At 32.3% G+C, this 22829-nt stretch overlaps 1 protein-coding gene across 3 annotated transcripts in view; it reads right to left on the minus strand.

Moving 5' to 3' along the window:
• The window catches only part of LOC130445244 (protein bric-a-brac 1-like), a 375153-nt gene that overhangs the window by 217733 nt on the left and 134591 nt on the right, over window positions 1–22829 (minus strand). The gene's annotated exons all lie outside the window — the stretch shown is intronic.

The following is a 22829-nucleotide window of genomic DNA, read 5'->3' on the forward strand; positions in this document are numbered from 1 at the left end:
ACTGAATTCCTACAATCTTAATAATATAGAAATCTGCCCAAGTACTCAAAATAAAGATAAAACTTCTATAATTAGCAATTTGGTAGTTAAACATTGAATTTCCATGATCTTATTGATATAGAAATCTGCTCAAGTACTCAAAATAAAGATAAAACTTCAAGAATTAGCATTTTAGTAGTTGGACATGATTTCCCACAATCTTATTGATATAGAGATCTGCCCAAGTACTCAAAATAAAGATAAAACTTCAATAATTAGCAATTTGGTAGTTGAACACTGAATTCCCACAATCTTAATAATATAGAAATCTGCCCAAGTACTCAAAATAAAGATAAAACTTCAATAATTAGCAATTTGGTAGTTGAACACTGAATTCCCAGAATCTTAATAATATAGAAATCTGCCCAAGTACTCAAAATAAAGATAAAACTTCAATAATTAGCAATTCAGTAATTGAACACTGAATTCCCACAATCTTAATAATATAGAAATCTGCCCAAGTACTCAAAATAAAGATAAAACTTCAATAATTAGCAATTTGGTAGTTGAACACTGAATTCCCACAATCTTAATAATATAGAAATCTGCCCAAGTACTCAAAATAAAGATAAAACTTCAATAATTAGCAATTTGGTAGTTGAACACTGAATTCCCAGAATCTTAATAATATAGAAATCTGCCCAAGTACTCAAAATAAAGATAAAACTTCAATAATTAGCAATTCAGTAATTGAACACTGAATTCCCACAATCTTAATAATATAGAAATCTGCTCAAGTACTCAAAATAAAGATAAAACTTCAATAATTAGCAATTTGGTAGTTGAACATTGAATTTCCTTGATCTTATTGATATAGAAATCTGCCCAAGTACGGTAGAATACCAAATTAAAACCTAATAATTTTTGTCCTGAACTCCTCTAGTCTTCTATTTAGTTTTGGATGATTCAGAAAAACTTATTTGCATTTGCTACAATTAAAACTAATAAACCAGCTTTTAAAAATTAGTAGCAATTTATGATGATTTGTTGGAAAGCATAAAGATGACGATGGGATTAACGATTTTATATTTATGTTGACGAATGATGAACTTGTTGACGAATTCACCGCATATATAGATGTAGAAAACTATATTCCATGAAACTTCGCTCCAAATGCTGTAGAAGCAGTTTTCTTTAGTATCTAGACTTTGATTACTCAATTTTGATAACATTTTGACTTTGCATATTACAACTTCTTTCATTTCCCTGTCTACATCGAATAGAATAGAACAGAAACGATTATTAAGAGATCTATTGAAGTAAGTAACATCTGTATTGAAAATTTTGAAAAAAAAAATATCATCCATATCAAATTCAGTTACTTAAAGAACTGAATGATTATGATTCGTAGACAAGAATGTGATATATTTAAATACCTCAGATACCAAGAGATGTTTTCTTCGATGACGGGATAAAATGGTCAAAGAGCACAATCAGCATCGAGAGATGATAATGGAACGGTCAAGTTACTAGCCTGCTTATCTTAAGGATGCAACGGTAGCTTGTAGGTAGTCCTTTCGTATGAATTTGTCATTCCTTCACCGTGATGACGACCTTGTTATCACAGATTGAAACTTGCAGTAGCGTACTAATCTTTTTTATTATTTATTGTAACATTTCCCGTTCGAGAAGAAAACTTTGTAATTTCGTTATCTGTTTTCAAGACTTTGTCAAAAAATCGATCAATGAATTTGCATTCCAAGTTTTGGTCCAATCTAGATACATTATTACTGGTGAGGAATGGGTTCGCTACCTAAAACAAACCAACAGACCAGTAGAAGCATTTTACACACAGTTGGGGGCAAATATTGACTGTGTTCATTGATTTTTTTAATAAGAATAGTTACATATTGAAACGACTGCAACACACAGTCAAAAACTGTTATATCTTTGGGCAAGCAGTGTCATTTTCGAATCTTTTGCAGCAATATTCAACAGAGCAACAAGTTGTAGTAGCTCCCTGCAACTATACTACTCAAGAAACATCGGTTCGATGGAAAAGAGATGCTTGAAATAAATGCGAACAATGCACTAAAGGCAATTCCGGAAAATGACCTCCAGGACTTGGAGGATGATAAAGAAATCAGAGATATTGAATTAGACTAGACGAACCTCACATATAGATATAGATTATATACAATGAAGCTACAAAAAGCAGTGGGTGAGAAATACTTGCTTTGGTTAGATTGAAAGTAACTTTTGTCAGTCAAAGATCATTTTAAAATTGATCCTGTTAGTGAATATTTTGAGTTTTATATCCTCTTCCTATTTTGGGATAAATGTCAGGAATTTCACTCTAGGTACGATTTTGAAATTTGATTTAAGCTTCAATGTGAGAGTTTTCGTGTTTTTATGGAAAGCTGTGGAGGCATTTTAGATATAAGTTTTTGTAGACCTTCCTATAGAAAAGAAATTAAAAATTCTAATAAACTAAATTGATTGCGCTCCGTTCTTTCCGTTCGGAGCACAAAGACTTTGCTAAAAATTATTTTTAATTAAGTTAATTACAGTTGATTTATAGTTAGCGATAAAAATATTAAATTAAATTAAAGACAGCCATAAAAAATATAGCGAGCGCTATATTGAATTATAACCGTTAATTATATAAAAAAATATGACTTTGCCGAGTTTTCTTTTGCAATATCTACAGAGGGCAATCTAATTTTTCAAATGTTATTATCGCTATTTATACATGGAGAATATTGAAATTGATTTCGATCTAATCCGAGAGCATTATTTATAACAAAAGAAAAGGATGAATCAAGTAAGGGATATCTACTACTAATAAAACTAGTTTTCGGCGGTTTAACTAAAGTATAAAAACCAAATACAAACATGTCAAAAAGCAATATTCCCTTATTGTTGCCTTAAGCACTTACTCGAACCACATGTTTACACTTTTTTGTGCTGGGTGTTGCCAGAACGATCGTTTTTTATTAGAATCACACTACTTGGAAGTAAGTTATTTAGTTAACGATGCTGGTGGTTATATTCACCTTTAAGCAACCGTTTAAAAAAAATTAACAAATGGTAAAACAGCAACCACCGAAGCGAATTAATAATTGGTAATAAAGGGTGAAAATAATAAACATGGATACAAAAAAACTATACAGAAAACACAACGTACTTGGCATGCATTGAAAGGTTTAAGTACCTTAAGCACCTTATAAATTGGGACATAAAAACCCCAGGAAAATATTTTTTTTTGGGAAGAGTTTATGTATTTTGGAAATAGAATAATGAGATGTCGGATCTTGTACAAAATATCTTCTAGGTATAGGTGCAGAGTAGCTGAAAACAATCTACAATCTATTTGGCACGAAATAAATACTTCAGATGTCAAATGACTGGAATGGAATGATTCGAAGGTAATTTAATATAAGTTTAACTTCGTTTTTAGTGAGATTTATTTAAGCTTTCTTCAACTGAGAGGTTTATACTCAAGCTACTACTACTTACTATGTCTATTTTTTGCAAGTATAAAACCGCATCAAATAATGTTAAACAGTATGCTAGGATTTCAGGATTTTCTCTTTGCATTCGTTTAATGTTTATTATGGTGCTTTTGTTTACAGTTGAGATTTAAAAAAATGAGTTGAGTGGAAGCGACTGCATTTATTTGAAGTTTCGGTGATAGTCTCCGGATTAAAAATCCCCCTGGTATATATCGGATTATAGGCATTAATTATAAAAATTAAAAGTTTTTTCGACGTCAGCGTTTGTTGGCGTCGTCGGCGTCATGGCGCCGAGGACGGAGAGATTTTCGAAGGGCGGAATTCGGAAAGTGTAATTAATTTTTCAGATGGATGTAAAAATATCGGGCCGATGGATTTTTCCAATTGCAAATATGAATCTAAAAAATACATTTGATATTGATATGAGAAGGAGGGTGGCCAGGGGAGGGAAAGAGAGATACAGAGGGTGACCTGCTCTCGTGAGAGGACTTCAGAGGGTTGATTCGAGAGGGGTTACACAACGCAACACATAAACCACTCACATTGGCGTCGTACGCAAATTTGATTAGAAAAAAATTATATCTACTAATTAATCCACGCAAAACTTTCTAAATTATCGGCGTATTTTCACATAAAAACACCAAAAAATTAGGAATCACAGTAACAAATATTATTTAGGTGTAAACTGAATATAGAGAGATTATTGGATATACATCTGATGTTTAAGCAGATACACAAAAGAAATACAAAGAATTAATGACAACGCACCACAAAGCTGAAGATTCTAACAATGAAGAAGTTTAATTGAGTACAAAATTCAAGCAAGAAAACAACTCTAGAAGATGTATGTGTTCGTAAAAACACAAAATGAAAGCATATAAAATGAATAGAGTTGAAATGGTGAACACTACCACGATCACAGACAGACACGCGTCTGGATAACCAAGTTATCGTCTTCAGAGACTGGAGTTAAAAAATAAACTTCATCCAAAAACAATTTTTTTGGAGCCTATCAACATTGTTGAAATCTTTCTTCTCAGACTTTTGACAGAAAAGAGATTTTATCTTCAGTCTCTGAAGACGATAACTTGGTTATCGAACAACGGTTCCAAAAAGAATTAGATAAGAAAAAAATATACCCAAAAAGAATTGATGAAGGACTCCTACATAAAATTGATCAATTTAAGGACTAGACAATGGAACGAACGTGGAAAGACAAGTAGAAAATCCAAGAGGCAAATCAAAATATGAATAGAAAGAAAAGTGGAAGAGATAATGATGATAACATCCCCATTCTACTCAAATGGAGAAGCTCTAACTAACTACATAACTAGATAGGATTTTTTTGGGATTGACTTTGAGTTTTATAGAACTGATTTTGATTACTTAGTATCCTTAAAAAAATAAAAACAAATTATGTTCCAATTAAGATTGATTTTATGGATAATAGTTTTTTTTTTAAATTCATTATGTATTTACTCCAGAAAGTATATTTTACGTCACTCTATTTCGTGATGATTTCTTTTATCCTGTTATCATTTTATCAATTCTTTGTTGTCTTTTCCGAATTTACTAGTGAAGTATAAACCTCAAACGTCGTTTAAACTACAGATACCGATTTTTTCACGTTTTATAGATAGCGTTTACTGACAAACTTGGGTTAAACGTTACCAGCGATCTGGGGGTAGTTTAAACTTCAGTTTAAGATGAAACGGAGGATCCGAATCTAACTTTCTCAAATTGTTTATATTTTTACAATATTACAAAGAGTTTTGGTAGAATGATTGAAGATTTGATAAGCTCGACTTTCAAGTTGCCTTATCACTTTTTTAAATTGGACTGTTTCTTCGTATTTTTTAACCAAAAGCACTAATTCATGGATATTTCACGATTTTTTTGTTCTTTGTTCATTTTTGTTTATGCTTTCTTAAACAATACAAGTATGAAACAAATATCGGAAAAAAATTGGTTATATTTGTGACAACAGACAGGAAAATGTCTGTTTAACTGTGACCTGTATAATATTGTTTAATCTTGGACCAAACTAGAGTTCAAAACGTAGTTTAAACTCAAGTTTTATCTCCAGTTTTACATTAGGTTGTAAAATAGGGTGAAAGTTTGATGGTTAATTCGGATCGTTGATTTTTAAAACGAAACGCGAGTAAAAATAAATGAAAATAATAATAAAAAGCGCCACCGATATTCACCCCGCTGCGCCTTTTTGACGTAATTGTAAAAATCTGGATGAAATGTTACAGAAAAAATGAACATGAAAATTTAATCTGGACCGCATGTTATGCTGCTGACTGGCGTATTCTATTCGTACCAAATAATATGTCGAAATCCCCGCATACTCAATGATAACCGAACTTATACAAATCTGATTTCGCATATTAAACAAGAGTTGGCGGTGTGCATATTATTAAATTAGCAATCAGAGTAGAGGGTCTACTGCAAACTGACTCAATGAGGATTGCGCAACAGCGGCGTCTCTAAATATTATTCAAGCAACATTGTATATACCGAAAATCTCACTACCATATGTATACATTGATTTTTTTATATCACGAAATACAGTTTACATTTCAATAATCATTTTATGATGGTTTAACTAATGACACGGATTGAATTTTATATTAAACTATAATCTGGTAGATAACCTTACTAACTAAGATGATTTCCAGTCATTTAAGCTCAGATTTCTACTCTTTTTAAGCGCTACTTAACAAACCTTTCTATAATAATCATACAAACTTTCTCTTGAGGTCTCGGTACAGGAGAACACATTAAAATCCTTTTTATCAATTTTTTCAAACACAGATTTTTGTAATTAAAACACTATAACTCAAAAACTAATTGATACGCGTGTGTTTTGAAGGTTAGGTCTAACTGAAAAACGGATGAATTTAATATTAGTAGCGCAATCTAACGCAGAAAATCTTGTGAGTCCTCCTAATATCGGTATAATAGGTATTTTCCGTATTGAATCGTTTTTTTTTTCAGTATTAAACTGAAATAAATGTCTTGGACAATTATGAAAAGAAAATTTAAAATGAAAGATATTTAGTGGATCACATTGTATTTAAGATATAGATTGAAGACTTCAGTTGATACTTATTATCCAGTTTTATCTTTCAATTTTCAATTAGATTGCGGATTTCCTCGTTCGCCAATAGCAACGGATTTAATTTACATGCAAAATTCTAAATGAGCATTCATTAATTTTATTACAACGTATGTATAACAGTAATAGTGAAGCTGCTTTTTCGATTTCTGTAAAATTATGCACAATCGACGAAGTTGGTCGTGCGCGTTTCAACGATAATTTCGAAATGAATCAAATATGCAAATAATAGATCTTGGATAAATTCATGTTTTATTTATGAAACCAATATTTACTTTACTTGATTATTTTCACAAGAGATGTGATGGGCGAAAAAATAACGAGGGGGAAACATGAAACGAACATCTACATTAGTTTATAATAATCAGAGATCAGCGAAGCTCGCAAATGTCCATAATCAAAAAGCAACAAAAAATATATGCATCCAATTAATTCTAGTCTTTCAGAACCATTTTTTGTTCAGCATATTATCATCTGTATAAAGTAGATTTTTTCTTTTGATTTGGATGCAAGTCATTCAATAGATTACATTGGAAAGTTCAGCTCTCTCATTTTATCTTTCGGAAATAATACAATTTTAAAGAAAAAACTTGGGATTGTACTCAAAATCACTGAAAGAAAATTATATTATAGACAAAACTGCTGTAGAAACACATTATTATAATTAGAACCGCTGGAAAGTGGTATATTTTGGCTACAACTGCACAAAAATGCTATATTGTAGCTGAAATTCTCGAAAATAGTTATTTCCTACTACCGTAAGTACTTTAGACACACTTTCGAGTTCGTAAATCTTTACTTTATACACTAGTGCCTAAATAAATATACTTTAAGCAGTAGCGCGTAAAAAAAATTGTTATTAAGGTCTTCGTGTTGGCTAGATTCCAAGTCTCTCAGGTCCCAGGTTCAAGTCAATCTTCACGTCGCTGTTTTTGTTCCATTGTGAGCGGTACCCATCTTGAGTACAGCTTTCTCATATCCAAATTTTCAGGTAATATGCGATATACCACATTTTTTTATGCTTAATATCTCTGGTATCTCGCGCACATTCCGTAGACGATCTTCCAGTACCGTTTTGTGGATTTCCTTCAACATTTCCGGAGTTGTCACCTCATTTGGTCTCATCCAAAGTAGAATCTAATTGAGCTTTTATATTGTTTGTGCTAATGCCTTCCAAACAAAAGTATTGATGACCAATTTTATCCGTGTTTACAAATTTACTTAAGGGGCACACATAGTGTGAAATATTCTAGAAAAATAACATACTAAAATTTTAAATCGATATCTTAAATATTCTTTGAGTTACAATCATTTAAAAAATTAAATGATGCGATCGCTATCAAATTTTTTTGCATCTTCTCTACATAGTTCTCCATACGATGATCCTTCAGTTTTTTGATCTGATCAAAAATCGAATTTTGGAAGACCAAAAACGACCAAAATTTTGGGTAAAATTTAGCTTTTTTTCAACATACCGCCATTTTGTCAATTTTTGATTTTTTTGTTCACCCGAGGGTCATCGTACAGACAATATGTTTTAGTTTAACAAGAATTATTTTTTGTTACGTTTTATCAACGGAGAAGGCTGCAATCACTCCAGCAGTGGAGGACCTTTTTTTGGCGCCGCCGGAGATGACGTGTCATTTCAAAAATAATCAATATTTTGCTTCAAAAATTTGTCTGTGTATTCTCAAATCACGTATAAATATACCTTCAAAATTTTAAAACGTGGCGTCTTCAAATTTGAAAAATTTGCTCTATAGATTGTGTACTTTTTATTTCAGGGTATTTTTCAAGTAACTACCGCCATCTCTAAGTCAAGCCAGGTACTTCTGGGATCATTCTCATAAATACAGAAGCTATCGATACACTTATAGAAAAAAACAAATCGTAATCAAAAAAAAATCACTGAATATAGTGGGAAAAGGTAATTACTACTTTTCCTTGCAGATGTAGATATAATTAACTATATTTAATTAACATATAATCAAAACTACCTAAAAAGTAGTAGAAATAATAATAAAAAACGTTTTGTGTATGAGTAATTTGGGAATATTATGTGGAATGGTAGAAAAATATTTTTGATTACCGCTTGTTAATGAAACTTCACGCAATACAAACATTTCGCATGTTTTTAACATTACCCATCCCAATAAAAAACTCAGATAAGGAATCTTCTTAACAGAAATAATCCAAACTAACGGAATTCCAGATATATAAACGTAACATACGTGATCACTGATAGAGTAAATAGTCCAGGGAACAAACTATGAGTTGGGTTTCAAAGTTTTAATTAATAACTCGAATTTTAGTAATTGCGATTCGAAAATACAGTGAATTTTATGCTAATAAGAATATAATGCCCATGGATGCAGTTCTTCAGTGGATTTCTGTCTGTTTACTTCGATCGGTTTTCTCAATGTCAAGAAAAACTCAAAACATTTTTCTTTTAGCACATTTTATATCATTAGGAAAAACCAGAAGTCGCATGTTGGTAAATCTGGCGAGAAAGAAAGATTTGGACGCACAGAAATCAAAAACGAACGGTGATAAAAAAAATATGTCATTGGTCCATGAGAAGAAAAAAGAATAGACCAAGAACAATAATCCACGAAGAGTAAATTTTCCAAAACATATGATTATAAAAAATAAGAACGAAATAATTTTATTTTTTCATTATTGCCTGGTCTAATGACGAAACTAGAATAACCCGATTTTTCACAACGAGAAATAATTACAACCATCACGCAATTTAACTAATAATTACTAATTGTTGTTGCTTCCACCCTAACAACTAACCCTTTCCTTCAATTTATTGCTTTCCAAGAATGTATGTTTGCTTTGGACAGGTAAACTACTCTACTACGAAGTGAATGCATTTATTTGGCATATATATGCAATGATTATTTTATAAATAGTAATTAATGAATATGTATGAACGTCGTCTTTATAGATATTTAAAAGCTGCTGGGTTAAGTTCCGCCGCAGAACTTGGATAGTTCTTTATATATAAATTATCATTTTAATAACTTCTGCAAATACACTGCTCAAACAGAACAACATCAACCACGGAATATTATTTTAAGTATTATTATTAAATAATATCAAGTAAAGAAGTGTGCTTTAAAAACAAATGAAAAAATCATATATTTGGAAATTTGTTCATACATTTTGTTAGCAGACAAAAAATGATTCGACATAAGGTTTCTATAAGAAAATTTTGATTTGAAAGTGTCCTCAAATCCTCAATTGTCCTTGAGCTTTCAAGAACCAATAATTTACACATAGAGGCGAAGCTAGTCTTAAAGCCACATGGACATGCAGCATACGACTTTGTGGGCTATACCAGTTCATTCAATGTTGAAATAATTTACACATAGAGGCGAAGCTAGTCTTAAAGCCACATGGACATGCAGCATACGACTTTGTGGGCTATACCAGTTCATTCAATGTTGAAATAATTTACACATAGAGGCGAAGCTAGTCTTAAAGCCACATGGACATGCAGCATACGACTTTGTGGGCTATACCAGTTCATTCAATGTTGAAATAATTTAAAGATTCTGAAACAAGGAGAAGGAGAAACAATGGAGACTCCGAGTACTTTAAACTAGCTGCTGGATAGACTAAAAAGAGTGGAACCTTTTGAACTAGGGTAGTCGTTAAAAGACAGAGCATAGTGCGTGTTCTGTAGTAACCAATAAAGAACAAAACTGAGAAAACCCCAGTAGGTCTAAAGGTGGAAAAGAATTCATTTTCAACAACATCAATTTATCAATAAAACAATCAGCAAACTACTCATTTTTAAGAATATGGAGCTAAAAGTTTTAGAAAACTCGACTATTCTTTTAAAATAAGATAACGTTCTTTTGTATTAATACATATTAAAAGTCTTTTAGTAGCATTCAAATTTTCGAGTTTTAGGTAGGTATTTAATTTATTTGCATTTCAATTAACCCTAAAAGAGCAATTCCCCCGGCCCCAAAGCTTCAAGTTTTAAGTTTATCAATTGCTTTAGTATTTCATTGTCCAATACTTTCGGCAAGAACTTGAATGAGTGATTGAAATGCATATTTGCATTGTTCAAGATTTTTGTTCAGATGACTCAACGCTCAACTATAACATTGATTTCTCGTTACTTTTATCATTCACAGTTTTCTAAACTAAAAATATATTCGGAGGTGAGCGATACCATCAACACATAGTATATGAGAATAAATCAAACGAAAATCTTGGAACAAATATATATCGAAATGAAATTCTAGTGTCTGCGATACGAACATATGTTTAATTAATTAGAAATTTTAACTTAAAATTAATTAAATTCGGGAGAATAACTCGTCGTTACACGGAAATTAATTAACTTGGTCATGATCGGTCATGCAATAAAATTATATATTTCTAGTTATATTTGCGGTCCAATTAATACGAAGCTCTCAAAGCTCACAATTTGTAGGTAGATACGAACGATTTCAGTTACAATAATTTCCACGAATAAATAAGTTTGAAACTAGGGGATTACTACAATGTAATTAAAATTCAATTTTCATTATACATAAAAATGTTTGCCTGGCCGGCCCTCTCGAGCTATGGAATTTTAAAAATTCGGCGAATTCGCGCGACGTCTTTCTTTTTTTAAAATGGCGAAAGCGCCTTTGATGTTTCCTTTTAGAACTTTTTTTTATAGCGGGTGGTTTATTTGTTCATGAAACTTGTTTTAGTACTTTTCGGATCTCGCTACGGCTTCTGTAAGTTCTTTTTAGTTACCCTGACAAAATACAGCACGAGGGTAGGTTCAAACGTTTCACATTTATCGTATTATAATTATCCACTGTTTACACAAAAATGTAGTATATGCTATTACCAATTATATCTGCAACGACTGCTATTTTTTAAACTAGAAACGTTTATCAATCTGGTATTAATAACAAAAACTATCAACGAAAACATTCATACGAAAAACTAGTATCTTACTTTTCTTGTAAAGAAATCAGTTTCGTAAAACGAACTGCGATTTATTCTAGTGTTTAATTATGCATGAAATTGAGAAAATTTAGGTTAAGTTCTTCGCCGCTAGCAAACAATATCTTATATCTTCATTCCAATTACATATTGTATAATTAATAAATGTTGATGTTATCATGCAAATGAGATTTTAAGTAACAAGGAGGACGTGAAAATAAATTTGTACCTGCATAATATCCTTCGTTTACGGAATATAAATTGGTTGGAGAATAAACAACATTGCAGTTGTTGAAAACATTCGATAAATTGAAAATTTGTTTATAAATATCGAGATGATATTCAAACATTATCGCCAATTTCATTATCATATGTTTTTGTTCATATTTCAGTGGATACATTTTCTAAATTTCGTGTTTGATTCATGCAACGCACAGATTTAGCCTTGCAATCCACAAAGAAAGGATAAACAACAGATATCAACAATATTTCATTCCTAATACCTCATAATTTTGTAAGAATTGAATATTATATAGCCTTAGTACATCAGCAAACGACAGTTCTAAGTTCAGCGCAGATCGGATATGAAAATACCAGCCGGTTTTTCCAGGTGGAAACACTTCAAGTGGTACGCGCGTCAAAACTTGGAGTTTGAGCCTCAAATAAGTTTTGCAGGCCGAAAAAGTGGCGTAAAATTCGTGTGGAAAACCCTTACAGGTGCGGTCGTGAAAATTTTTTATCGCAAAATGATATTAAGTTATAATAAGATGTTATTTGATTCGATCTTCTTATTGGTGGACGCTAAAAATGGAATGCATAAAATGAATTTTTATTTGTTGATCATAAAGCTCAATCATACCCCTTTGATTTAAAAATTGCATACAAGAAGTATCACAATCGATTACGAATGAAATGCGTGTTTTAGGTGAGTAAATACGTAAATGAATTTTTACACTGAGAGAAGTGAACGCCGAAATCTTGTCTCAACGTTTCTTGAGATACCATAAGTCGATAATCATTATTGTCAATTTTATCAAAATGTACAATTTTTGCGAGAAATTTTTTAAATACTTTGATTATAATCGGTTGATAATTGGCCCAGTAAATGAATTTTAGAAAAACGAAAATAAGTAAACGCTATAAAAAATGATTATATTTCAGGGAGTTTCATCGTATCCTGATGATTTTTAAAAATTTTTGGTAGCGCAAAGATACATTTTGAATGGAGTTATCAAAAATAATTTTCCACTAAGCCAAATGCGGAAATTTTCATTTAAAACCTTATGAACCTAGCCTAACCACTTTTATGGGGTTTTCACATGAATTTTCCAGCACATTCGATCACTTCTCGAGAGGTTTTTCCTGTCTGTAAAACTTCTTGCGCTATTACACGCTCTCATTTGAAGTTCAAACTTCAAGTTACAAAAGATTTGACTGTGGTTTTTCCGCCCATTTTTCGTCCAGCAAAACCGGCTGGTATTTTCATATCCGACCTACGCTGACCTTAAGAACTGTTTCATGATGTTCTTTAGGTTCACAAGTTCAAACGGCGCGCAACTTATCGACCCTATTTTTTGTAGTTTGTCTATTATGCTTTAGAAACGTTTACAAAGTATTTAGAAACTTCCAAAATAGTTCCGCCCCAATATCAAAACAAAATATTTATTAACGTTTACTTTTTGATATTTATGACCTTTATACTTTGGCGAATCATCATTAAAATTTGAGAGGTAGATTTGCGTATATTACTCAGTATATTCAAAAGTTTTCTTGCAATTAAATTCGGTTTTTTTATTATACAATAAAGTTACAGCATCTACAATCTGCTTTCGTTGACTTTCCTATTTAAGAATTGAGATTATTGTGATGATCCAGTTCTTAGCGTTCGTGCTTTTATCTCTTACGTTTCTTCATGTTATTTACGATCTTCTTTATTAGAGTCAATGTATGAAACACAATATCAGGTCGTAAAGCATCACAAAATATCCTAAACTAGGTTCTAATGCTTCAAGTTACAGCGATCGTTTCTTCAAAGATATATATCTACCCATTGATCGTTTTTATGGATGTATTGGCAGTCGTCAACATTAAATTATGGTAATAAGACCAGGTGATGGAGTTGAGAACGGTCAAATACATGAATTTGTATGGATAATGAGAGGTTAGGTTCGGACAAAATATATCGTATAAAATATAACAAAGACGACAGACGTAGATTAAAAGTCAAAATATAAATTATTGATATACTTATTATGATAAAAAATAAAAATAATATAAATGATTGCTAGAAAATAACAAAATTATATGTTTAATTGTATCCCGACGTGGAAATAATTGTATATTGGTTCATCCGACAGACTTTTAGATTGCATGCTATAGGGGCACCATTAGAGTACGAATGAGGAGCTTAATTGATAAAATTCAACTCTATAAAAGATTACAGTCAGGTTCAACAACAATTATTTAACATCCACATAGTTATTACTGACCATCACTCAATGGTTGATTTTGTTATATTTGCTCCCCTTCGTACAAATTATTGTGCAATAGATATATATTTCTCTCTCCGTGTAATAATAATGTTATTATGAGCAATCAATCATTCCGATATGTTAACTTGTAAATAAAACAAAAATAAACGCAAATTATATACCTACTCTTTTCACTTCGTAATAAATGACCTCAATTAATCTCTAAAATATTCCCACTGTTACTATTTTTCGTTTATTTTTTTTATTTGAACTTAAAGGAGGTTAGCCGATGAAAAACACCCAATACTTTTCGATGGAAAATCTTTTCTACACTAATAAAAATGAATGAATCAAATTAATCAATTTTCTAGGTATCAAATGTTGAGGTAAAGCATTAAATAATCTTATTTCGCGCAGAAAAGAATGAAATTTTGTGTAATATTCAATAATTTTTACATGCACATAACTATCGACAAGGAATTTATTTGCCAGAAGTGTTTGAAAAAATTAGAAAAGCCAATCGTAGAAGATGAATCATTCTCCACCACGACCATTCAAACGAAAACGTTTTTTAATAGTGAAAACAAGGAATTATTCGCCGTAATTTCTTGTTTGGAAGCCAATGGATCAAAAATCTACAGCGGAAGAAGCGGTTAGATGCGTTGAAATCACATATTCTGGAGGTACCTAAATCAGAATGGAGAATATTTTGAAAAACAATAAAGCCATATTCAATTATAAATATTTGTTTCTATTTGTCTATTTCAAAACTTAACTAGCAGCCCTCGTATCAACGTAAAAGGCTCAAATTCCGATCCCAGACTAGTAATTTCTATGGGGCATAAATTATTCTATTCGCAAAATTCATATAAATAAAAGAAAGCACTTAATTACCACTAGAAACAATGTCCTCTCTTTGTAAATCATTTTGTTATAAAATTGAGTAATGAACGCCTCTCCTTTGATCAATATATTCATTGCCTTAAATAAATATCATTAATTTTTGTATATATTATTTAGTCTATATCGAAATTTGTTTATCACACACAGCTTTCATTTCCTGCAGTAAAAAAGGACTCGATTAAAAAAATCTATCCTACAACTTTAGATTACAACGCAAATGGCCATAACACAATATAAATGTAAATACAACCAAGCTCTATATGTAAATAACAAACACATGGCAGATTTTTTTTTCGTTTTCTGTTGATGTAATTATTCTGATTTTTTTTTTTTTTTTAATTATTCACCGCCATTTCATCTGCGATACATTGTAATAAACAAAAGCATCTATAAGGCTCCTAACAACAACAAAAATATGGAAACAATTAGTTCAATTACACAAGAAGAGAGCGGGAAGATCATGTAGACATGATTCTAAAATAGAAACGTCCAAACACACCTCGACCGCCTGGATAACCACCTTGTCTTCATCATTCGAACTATTCTTAGAAAGTTCTTGAAGAAACAACAGAATGTAGTCCTGTCGTATTGAATTTTGGATCACATGATGAATAAATTGCCTTACGCATCCTTTGTATTTAATTTGTTTATTATTTATTGCACAAAATATAGAAGTTAATTACATAATATACAATCTATACAGCATATGTTTCAAGTTTGAAGACTCCAACCAATAAAAAAACTGAATTAGATTCTACTCTGATTGGGACTGCTTCTTCGTTATCAAAATTATGAAAGTGCCCGATATTGCAGACTTAGTAAGCATTTCAAAAAGTGCGTACGTCGCTTATTGACTGGAAATTTGGACATGAGAAAGCTGTGCGCAAGATGGGTGTGAGGTGGCTCACAATGAACCAAATCAGCGTCGTGAAGATCGAGTGTTTGGAATGTTTCATATTCATGGAGGGAACGTGGGTCCATCACTTCACACCCGAAATAAAAGAACAATCAAAACAACGGACTGAAAAAGGAGAACCGGCTACAAAGAAGGCAAATTCCATTCCATTTGCAAGCAAGGTCATGGCGTTGGGAAAAACTAACAACAGCGAGTATTATGCGAACTCATTGCAACGTTTGGACGAAGAAATCAAGTAAAAACGGGCGCATTTGTTGGTGTTTCATTAAGAACCAGCTCACACATCCGTTATTACAATGGCCAAAAAACTTAGAATGTCAATGATGGTGTAGCCGAAAATTTACTAAGTAATAAGCTGAGAAACTTTCGAATTCTAAGAGGAATATCTTCGCAATCATTCAAGATAATGTAAGAAGTTATAGTGAAGAGTGAGGGCTGCTCTTTTAACATTATTTAAAAGTGATGAGTAAAATATATCAGGGTCGGTGAATCGTTAAATAATATTAGATCACTGTTGGTTTTGAAAAAGAGATTGTCTACCAAAAATTTATAAAAGAAAAGCTAATAAAAGGCATTTTATTGAAATATAGCATTCGCTTTTGAGATTTTTCTCTCTATTTACTCCGATTTATCATTATTTTTCCGATATTAAAAACATATTAGTTATTTTCATTCATGGTTTTTAACGTTTCTAATGCAAACGAGTGTGAATTTTACGAAATCATTGATAGTAAATTTTTATGAAAAATAAGTATATCGTTCGGGTAATTACAATATCAAGTGAAGCAATTTCCCTTTTCCTTTAAATTTTCCATAGACTAATTACAAGAAGGTTCCATAAATCACGTCAATTTGTCGGCTTATTTGTCACGACCAATATCGGGGGTTTTAGCCGATATGAAAAACCGTTACTTGTTAATATTAACGTCAAACACTTGTCCACCGTTGCCATCGATATAACATAATCCGAGGCGATGCTTTCCGTGCTTTTGTCTGAGCGTTTGCTGAGGCGATCAGGACAAAGCGCCTGATGCCGCTCTCTCGACAACTGCTCCCGGCTTTTACGGTGTATTTTACTGCTTAACTTTGTGTACTATGTATACCCCGACCCTTTTCATCATCCCTTCTCCCTTGTGGCATTGTTTGTCTGTCTCGCTCTCATCTTTTCGGTCGACACTGACGAATCCAGGAAACACAATTAATGACAAATCAAAATATATCTCAAATAATTCTAGGAAAGTATTTGTAATTTCATACAGGAGTGAAGTTTCAATTATATCAAAAAATACATTTGGTGCAATCCAAATGCGATGTGGCAACTAAACTGTACGATGAATCAAGTGAAAATGAGTCTAATTTGATTTTGTTGTTAACACTTTTCTATTGTATATATAAATACGATATTCAATTGTTAATTATTATCATTTACACTATGATATTAACCAATATTTCACTCCTGAATATGGATTTTTTATATTCCATCAATAATTGTACATTCCGGATTTTATCAGAATGTTTAAGTTAGGAATTCATCATCTACTTTAGAAGATGCTACGTTAAAGAAGTTAGGGTGGAATAAAAATAAACCAAAATCTCAACACATTAAAGTGTCTGAATATCGAAGGGGAAACTCAGAGAAAAATGGTTAAGAGGCAGGTATAATAGTAAAATCTAGAACGCAGTATCGTCATCTCTTTTAATAAGTTTTGTTACTAGAGGAGTTCTGCTTGTCAAAAAAAAAAGAGTCTAGAAACTTCCGTACATCGCCAATCCCTCTCGTATCATCGTAATCCAATTCGTTGATGATTAATTTGCCCACTGTATAAAAAAGTGTCTGCGGAATTGCGCAAACACAAACCCAAGCCGAGTTTTAATTGCAAATCGGGGGCTGTCAGTATTCAAGTTGAGAATTATATCAGAGTTTGATTGGAAACAGTCAAGGAAAGGGTGCGTTTGATATATCGTGATGGCAGTAAGACATATTAATAGTTATTAGTCAAGTCTTAGCGAGCGAGGGCATGTTACATTACTATTGATTACGAATCGTACTAACAGACACGCGAAACACCCCAACAAACTATTTTATGCCAAATATAAACGAACACACCGGTTTCATAGATAGATCTTGTATATTTACAACAATGATTCTCTAATCTATAGGCAGTTACACAATCTTAAGTATCATTAATTTCTGGCTCTTAATAAATATACCAAGTTATCAAGTAGTAAAGTCAGGATTCATTGTTACCTGCAGACAATAATGTAAAAACTTCCACCAAAATTTCGATAAATGGACAGAAACTTCTGTATACAAATTTTTGGAAAGCAAAATATTAACCAGGAGAATAGTATATAGGCTTGGAACAAATACCCTGAGTGATTGGATAAAGCCTTTACCACCTTTTGAATAAAAAGAAAATTTCTCGTTGTATACGTTGAACCGATACAATATGAACAAGATCTTAGCTAGACACTGAGAAGCGACGAAAACTAAAATGGCGAAAAGAAAAACAGGTAGACCAAGACCCAACGTGGGATAAAGTTATAACAGAATTATTGAATGAACGAGGAATAAACTGGAAAGAAGCAAAGTACCTAGCTGATAATAGGAATGAATGAAGGAAATTTGCGCAAACATAAGTGATAAAAGGGCAGAATCGACTACAATAGGGATAGATGAAGGGAAGATAATACTGGGAAACTATGTCCAGAAGAGATAGGAAAAATGCAATAGCCAAAAAAAATTTAAACAAAGAATTTTAACGGACACTTCGAGAAACTTGACTTGGTAGATTCTAATTCACATCCTTGCTAAATACAAAATCTCAGAACTCGATACCTACTCTAACTGAACCCTTCGATTTTTCATGATAAAGGAACAGAAACATTTTTAAAAACAGTCCTCAAAAAGTTACTGTAGGAAAGAGCACGATAGATCTTTCAGGTTATTGAACACGCTAGTTTTGTAAAAAACGTTTCCATGGAACCTGAGAAGAAACAAGAAATCGATTTATCTATTGATCTAATAATTATTGTAAAAGTTGTTCAAATGAAAATGAAAAAACTGTTGTAGCATCATATAAACTTCAGGCTTTGAATCATAATATTATCTCACTAGGAAGACATCATATTTGGGAAAATATTAGGCGGTATTGATCAAATTCACTCCAAAACTATTTAATTCAATCTATATACAAAGGTGATTAGTAAATTTACGAATACCTGAATTTTCGATAATCTGATTAATTCGGCAGGCCTCGGCGACGTGAGAGGATGGCTATGTTGAAAAAGAAAAATGATTGTGGAAGAAATGCCTTCGTTGAATCGGAAACTTTTCAAACAACCCTCGTAAATCTGATTAATGACCACAATATAAAAAAAAATAATTTATACTTTGAAAACTCGTTTGTATGGAAAAAATCTAGAAATAAAATTCTGTCATCCTCGTGGATATTTGACATGGATTTTTTTATCTCTAATAAATAATTACGAAAAATCGATGCCATATTTCATGTACGATTTGAACGTTATCGAAAAGACAGATTACGAATTACTTCTCGCAGATAGTATTTTGTTACGTGTCGGCGACCACACAGTCCGTTACTAAAAAAAAAGGCGTAATCGCAAATACAGATCGAAAAGATCCATTATTCCATCTCTCATTAATCAAACTGGTCCATGCGTAAATTTAAAAATCTCGTTAACGAAATAACTCTTGCGCTGTATTTATTGTGAATATAAATTCTGTATGGATGGATGGAAGGGTTGCTTTATGTTTTTTTTTCAATTCAAGAGAAGCGAAATTTATATTAGTGACGTTATAAATTGTAAATAGAAAAATCTCATTTCGGTGGCAAGTATTTTACTTGTTAGTTTAGATAACGAGACTAACGATAGTACAGAAGAACGCGTGCGCCAAGCGTCAACTCTTAGACAGCCTCTCGTTACTGTAAACAAATCTGTATAGCCGTTACCTTTACTAGCGTCTTGTTTCACAGGAAAAATGTTGAGTATAACGATGGAACAACTAATTGTTGTGAAACTCCACATGAAACTTCGACAAATATCAATCGAAACTCATAATTTATTAGAAGAAATGTAAGGCAGGTAATAATTAGTACGTGCACGTGATTTAAATGCCAAGATGGCCGAGAAGACATCCTAGATGATTCTATTTTCAAGAAATTGGAATCAAATTTTATACTGATATCTTGAATTCTATTCGTGAAGGGTCTAAGCTCATTGAGAGGGATAATGGTTGAAAACAATAGAAACAAGATTCTAGTCTCTGAAAATGGTTCCAGAGTTTCGAATGGAGCATTGTAGGGACAAGTTCCCAAGAAATTTTGCTAGATTTGATAACGTTATTCAATCCCTTTCTTTCATGACTTGTATAATGTCTCGCTGTGATATGGCTGAGCCTACTAATCACAAAAACCGTCTCAATATTGTTATTACAAATAGAAGTGGTTTAGCTTCTGTTTTCTTTTGTTTTTTAACAAGAAATATTCTCAACTCACAATCAAAATCACCCAACTATAATAAAAGCTACCACATTGAACTATCTGTAGCTTTTCTGGGGCTTTATTTGTAAATTCAAAACATACCCAAATCAACCAACTAGAATACAAGCTTCGAGACTGAATTATCTATAGCTTCTCTATTTTAATTTGGCACGATTTCTCTAATATTACTACCTCTAGAAGATATTTTGCAGAAGAGACGATAATGCGTGAAATATATTCTAAAATTGTGAAAGTACCGACAAGATAAGAAGCGAGAAGTGTTATTTTGATATTGAAAGAAAAATGCCTTTTTTGAGATAAATGATCGGATGTTTATTTCATTATAAAGAGGAAGGTATGCCGTTAATAATGGAACACAACATCAGCCAAATGGCCGCCACGACTGCGCTTACAGGACCATATCCTTTTCATGAAATTTTTCGGAACCAAATTGCAAAGCGGCTGCCCTATGTCCTCGATAGCTTCACGAATTCCATCTTTGAGGTCTTGAATCGATGCTGGACTGTTGGCGTAGACCTTATCTTTCACGTGGCCTCAAAAGAAAAAGTCCCAAGGTGTTAAATCACAAGATCTCGGTGGCCAATTGTGATCACCTCTTCGAGAGATAACACGGTCTGGAATTTTTCCCGTAAAAGATCGATGGTTTCGTTGCTTGTGTGGCACGTAGCGCCGTCTTGCTGAAAATAAACGTTGTCCAAATCAATACCATCCAATTCCGGCCATAAAAAATCATTAATCATCTCTCGGTAGCGCAATCCATTCACCGTAACTGTTGCTCCGGCCTCATTTTCGAAAAAGTAAGGTCCAATGACACCGCCAGACCATAAACCGCACCAAACAGTCACGCGTTGAGGATGGAGAGGATTTTCAACAATAACTCTTGGGTTTTCTGAGCCCCAGATTCGACAATTTTGGTTATTGACGTAACCACCAAGGTGGAAATGGGCCTCATCAGTTAATCATTTTCATGCATTTCAAGGACCCAATCAGCAAAGACACGACGTTGTTGATGATCGGCCGGCTTTAGTTCTTGTATTAACTGAACTTTATAGGCCTTAAGACCCAAGTCTTTATGCAACTTTATGCGTTTGTGGAATGGCTAATTCCAAAGAACGACGAGGAATGGACAAACCTGGGTTTTCTTCAACAATTTGAACTACAACAGCAATAATCTCAGTTGTTCTTGAGCAACGTGCACGGGTTTTATTCTTCACATCACTAACTTGTCCCAACAGCTCAAATTTTTCCACCAATTTCTGTATTGCGGTCCGAGAAGGTACTTCACGTCGACCCAAAAATGTTTTAGTTTTACGAACCGTCTCTGCCAAACTTTCACCATTTTTATAGTGAATTTTAATAATTTCAATGCATTGTTGAAGCGTGTATCGTTCCATTTTCATTAATAAAGTAGTTTCTACTTGTCAAATTTCAAAAAATGACAGCTTCAAAAGTGACATTTACCGAAATAGCGGGCTGTTCAAAATAACACCTCTTATTGGAAAACCCTTTATTTCAACAAAAATGACGTGAAATAATTTTGTGTTGTTGATTTTTCTTCAAACATACTACTCACAAATTAGATTATGTGTCTTTCCTAGTAGTTGTATGGGTTTTTTGTAGTCCATATAGATACTTGGTACTCGGTCAGGATTCCGTATATCACGCCTTAGAATTAATAAACCAATTTAAAAACAGGTAGCCGCCTATTTCAAAGTTAAAAAAGTTTATTAACTTAAGTGAATTATGGTTTTTAATTTTTATGCATGAATTTCGGTTGAATCGATGCTTCTAAGAGTCTTGATGACATTTTTTTGGCGTTCCATTAAAAGTTCGTAAGTATATTGTAACAAATTATAATTTTGTAACTATATATTTCATTAAAAATTCTAGATCCAAAGTCACTATTCAATTACCTGATAAAAGTAATCCGAAAAAAGGATGCCTGAATTATAAATGTCACATTGAAATAAAAGCTGATTATGAAATATAAGTTTTTCACTGTTTAATTCTTCGAGTAGTTTGGATTTTTCTATATGTAATTCGTGGAAGTCGAATAAACTTTCGAATATGCGTTATTAGAAAATAGAACTGACCGCAGATAATTTTTTATTATTCATATTTCTTCAAACACTTCTCAATTTCTCTTTTTCGTTTTTAATAAATTAGTTAATTAATACAACTATTATTTCGAATGAAATTTGATTTGAATATGACAACCAACCAAAATTTCCACCCTGTAAAGGAGAATACAATTTTCCCTCCCTGCGGATTCCAAAAGGGGTATAATCAAATTATTACAACGCATAAATAACACATTAAATATTTAATTTGATTTATTAACACGACATTAGGTAAGTGGATTGGATTCTATAATTTAATTAAGATGGGATGTATGTGTTAATCAACTCATTATTTTTTCTTTTTCGTGATATC

The sequence above is a fragment of the Diorhabda sublineata genome, chromosome 6, assembly GCF_026230105.1.
Source record: "Diorhabda sublineata isolate icDioSubl1.1 chromosome 6, icDioSubl1.1, whole genome shotgun sequence".
In the NCBI taxonomy this organism is placed as follows: domain Eukaryota; kingdom Metazoa; phylum Arthropoda; class Insecta; order Coleoptera; family Chrysomelidae; genus Diorhabda; species Diorhabda sublineata.